Source organism: Prionailurus bengalensis, chromosome E3, assembly GCF_016509475.1.
Source record: "Prionailurus bengalensis isolate Pbe53 chromosome E3, Fcat_Pben_1.1_paternal_pri, whole genome shotgun sequence".
Lineage (NCBI taxonomy): Eukaryota > Metazoa > Chordata > Mammalia > Carnivora > Felidae > Prionailurus > Prionailurus bengalensis.
This window is the reverse complement of record NC_057357.1, coordinates 1,280,246-1,284,203: the sequence shown is the minus strand read 5'-3', so window position 1 is coordinate 1,284,203 and position 3,958 is coordinate 1,280,246. Positions and strand designations below refer to the sequence as shown.

Below are 3,958 nucleotides of genomic sequence, written 5' to 3'. Positions count from 1 at the left end.
TGGAAAAACTATGCCAGGAAATATTTTGTAATGTTTATTTTTGAGAGAGCGCAGGCAGGGGAGGGGCAGAGAGAGGGAGACACAGAATCGGAAGCGGGCTCCAGGCCCCGAGCTGTCAGCACAGAGCCCGACGCGGGGCTTGAACCCACGAACCGTGAGATCATGACCTGAGCCCAAGTCAGACGCCCAACCGACTGAGACAGAACATTAGGGATAAAGAAGGATGTTAAAAGCATCCAGAAATTGAACTCATGACTCTTACAAAGGAAGCGTCATCAAACTGTCAACAGCAAGACACTAACAGAGCTGTGCCTTCACAATTTGAGGGGAGACTTGGGATCTACAAGTCTATGTCCGCTAGGACGGCAAATTAAAGGCCTTCTTAGCGCGCAAAGACTCCCCTTTCTGAGGACCTGCTTGTAACGTATGTCAGAGAACCAAGGACACCGAGAACAGGGGAAGCATGGGACCAGCTGAGCAGCGGGCCAGTCCGGAGGCTCGTGGGGTGATGTCCACAGTGATGGCCGGGCAGCAGGCCTGGACAGCAAAGAGGCTGGAGAGCTCCGGGACTGACCACTCCAGGGGAAAAGGCGGGCATCTGAGGCAAGATCTAGCATGAGAGGCCGTGTCAACGTGATGATATGATGAAGGCACGCTCTTTAGAAAATGAGAAAAAATAAAGGCAATCAGAAACTCAGTAAATAAAATGAAAAGCTGTAACCGTGAGCTGTGCAAATATGGCCCAAAAAAAACTATGGCAACATCTTGGGCTATTCATGGAATGTAATCATTTTCCTTAAGGCCATCGGGCATTAAGAGAGAAAATGCTCGTTCAAAAGGTTGTTCAAGAAATAAAACTCATATAGCAGCCATAAAGGGAAAATATTGCTGATTGACTTCTAGACTTTGGCATCAGCCTACAAGCAACACAATCTCGTCTAATGATAAGCAGCGACCTGGACAATGTCCAGGCAAAAGCATAGGTGACGTGAGCCAGGAGGCGGTGGAGGCATGGGAGGCCGAGGGGAGGGTGGGATCCCTCTCTTCTGTGGTGGGAGAGGACGCAGAAACCATCCAAGCTGCTGGACCAGATACAGAGCTTTAAGTAGGAAATAGGACATAATGCTACACAGGTAATTGAGAAAAACCCAAAAGGATACTCAAACCGTACTAAACGGAGGTGGGAGATGTGAAGGGGTGGGTGAGGATTCCTTCTCTAACCTCACCTGATGTGGCCCCCATGACACGCTGGCCATCTGTCCAAGCTCGCCTCCTGCCACCTTCCTCCTGCTCATCCATAAGCCCCCCAACCTGGGCTCCTCGCCGCTCTCCAATCTGCCGAGCTTGTCCCTGCCGGACACATCCGTACTCGCCAAGCCGGTAAAGGCAGGTTGGGCACCCGAGAGCCCATGAAGGGCATCCACCAGAGCTTCCCATCAGCTCGCCCCATTCCGGGACACGAGGGCAGCCCGGACGTGGACTCCCCTTGCTCCCCCAGCCCAGGAGAAGGATGAATTCACCCTGGCCCACCTGAATCTGGCAAACAAAACAAAGCAAAGCAAAGCAAAGCACAGACAATTCGCAAATGCTTTGCCCAGCTTTTCTCACCGTTAACGCCTTACAGATCTATGGCATAAATATCAAAGCCAGGTAGCTAATTCTGGTGCAATACTGTCTCCGTCTGGTGGGGCCGCCGGAACAAAATAACACAGGCCGGGGAGCCAGAACGACAAGCGTGTGCTTCCCACGGTCCTGGAGGCTGGAGTCCAAAGCCAGGGCTTCCGCAGATTGGTGCCTGGCGAAAGCCCGCCTCTTGGTTCACAGACAGCCGTCTTCTCTCGGTGTCCTCGCGTGGCAGAAGGGACACGCTGGCTCTCTAGGCTCTTCTATGAGGGCGCGGGTCACATTCAGGAGGGCTCCATTTCTTAGGACCTCGGCACCTCCCGCAGGTCCCGCCTCCAGACACCATCACACTGGGGATTAGGTTTCAAAGGCCAAGTTTGGGGAAAACGTGAATATTCAGTCCGTGGCGCACGCTGTCAACTGTCATGCTCCTCACACACCTCCAATCTGGGACAGCTCCTGAGGACTGCCTTATCTGCCGGGAGCGTGGCCCTTTGGGAGAGCACTCTGTTCCGCTGAACAATGTCTTGCTGTATTTCTCTGACCTGTTCCCAGGATCCTGGCGAGAAAACCACAGAAGTGATGTTGGGCCTTTCTCAACGCGTTGCTACATCAGGGACTATGCCGTGGCTTCACCACCTGGCTGCGGGGCGTCGATCAAGTTTCTCCACTGTGAAGTCACTATTTGTTCCCGTTAATCGGCAAACGTCTTGGGGGAGAGATGTGAAGCAGTTCAGCTTCTGCTCGCTGATCTTAGCACCGTCCGATCTCGCGGTGACCGCCACGGCGGAGGCACCATGGTGGCGTCTGCCTCGAGTCGCTCCCCGGATTCCCTCACCCCTACTACATCTCTTGTGATATTTCTACAGGAAAGGGCCGTCCCTTCTCCCTCACCGACTTGGCTGCTGTTTCTTTATAGCGCTATGGACTCGTGGGTGTTCAGCTACGAAAACAGTTATCGTCCAACAGCACTACCTCTGCGCTCATTATTGCTCCAGCCTGGGCCGCCGGGAGCTCCTCCGGGCTGGCTCCTGAGCCCTTGCACACCCCATATCGGTTGGTGAGCGCCTCCTTCCCTTCTAGCGACACAGGACGCATGGGGCTCATCCTGTGCTCTCCCGATGGTGCCGGCCCTGGAACCCGCCCGTTCGTTAAGAGGCTCATTCGGAAGCAGCAGCAGGGTGTGGTGAAGAGGGAAGGAAGGGCACTCCCGGCCTCCTCCTCCCACCCCAGGTCCCAGAGGGCTGTGCTTCCCACCCGGGAGGCTGCGGCGGGCAGCAGGTGGACTCCCCGCAGCGGAGCGCGGAGGGGGTGTGGGGGAGGGGGCCCTGCGGATCTTCTGAGGGCGGCGTCTGCGGCGGGCGACTGCAGTCGGAGGTGCGGGGCGAGGCCTCGACGGGCGGGGCACCCCGGAGGAGGAGGGGCTAAGTGCCCGCGGTCCGGGCCGCACTTGGAGGTGCAGGGTGTGGCCTCGGCTCCCGGCCGCCCCCCCCCCTCCCCCCGCCCAGGAAGAAGGGCTAATTGCCGCGCTCGGGGCTGCAGTCGGTCGGCACCACCTCCCCTCGCCCCCTGGGCCCCTCCCCGAGTAGGGACGGCGGGGGGAGTGAGCCCGGTGAGAATGGGCTCGAAGCCCAGTGGCCCAAGCACCTCCTCTGGGTCAGACCGACGCTCGGGAGACGGACACTCTGACCTCGAACGGGTCGTTCTGACCGCGGTTGGCCGCTGTTTCGAGGGAAGAGCGCTCGGCTCGAACCGGCGCCAGCAGCGCAGGCTGCGAACACCCGGGGGACTGCAGGTGCATTTCTCGGAGGTGGAGAGGGACAACGCCACCCTCGCACCAGCCACTGCCGAGGCGGTGCTCGGACCCGGGACCTCCACCCTCCAGAGGAGGGGTGCGGCCACGTGACCCGGACGCGGCCAATCGGGGGCGACGGCGCAGAAGCGCCCGCGCCGTTGTTTTCCGGAGCGTCGGCTGCCGCAGGCGCGGGGCGGCGCTCGCCCGGTCCTCGGCTGGTGGTCACGTGCTCCAAGCGACAGCAGGGGCACCTGTCAGGCTACTCGGAGGAGACAGGGCCCTGGGGGCCGTGGGGGCGGGCGCCGGGCGTGCTGGGGGTGCTAGGGGAGCTGGGGGCCGGGGCGGGAGGGCGCCGGGGACCCTCCCAGCAACTCCGGGCGCAGGGAACGCCGGCTGCCCCCAGTTGCCCCCAGCTGCACCCAGCCCTGCATGTTGGGCGTGGGCACCGGCTGCTAGGTGACGCTGGCGCCTCCACCATGTCTGGCGGTGAGCTCTTGGGCTCCGATCCGAGGCATCCCAGGCCACGCAGCTGGGGGAGGA

General features: G+C 59.8%; 1 long non-coding RNA gene across 1 annotated transcript; it reads right to left on the bottom strand.

Annotated features, from left to right (window-relative positions):
- Positions 1 to 872: 872 nt before the first annotated feature.
- On the bottom strand, positions 873 to 3,742 carry LOC122471194. Its single transcript, XR_006294142.1, has 2 exons — positions 2,263 to 3,742; positions 873 to 2,182 (listed from the first exon to the last, which is right to left on the bottom strand). It is a non-coding gene; the product is annotated as an uncharacterized LOC122471194 (long non-coding RNA).
- Positions 3,743 to 3,958: the final 216 nt, after the last annotated feature.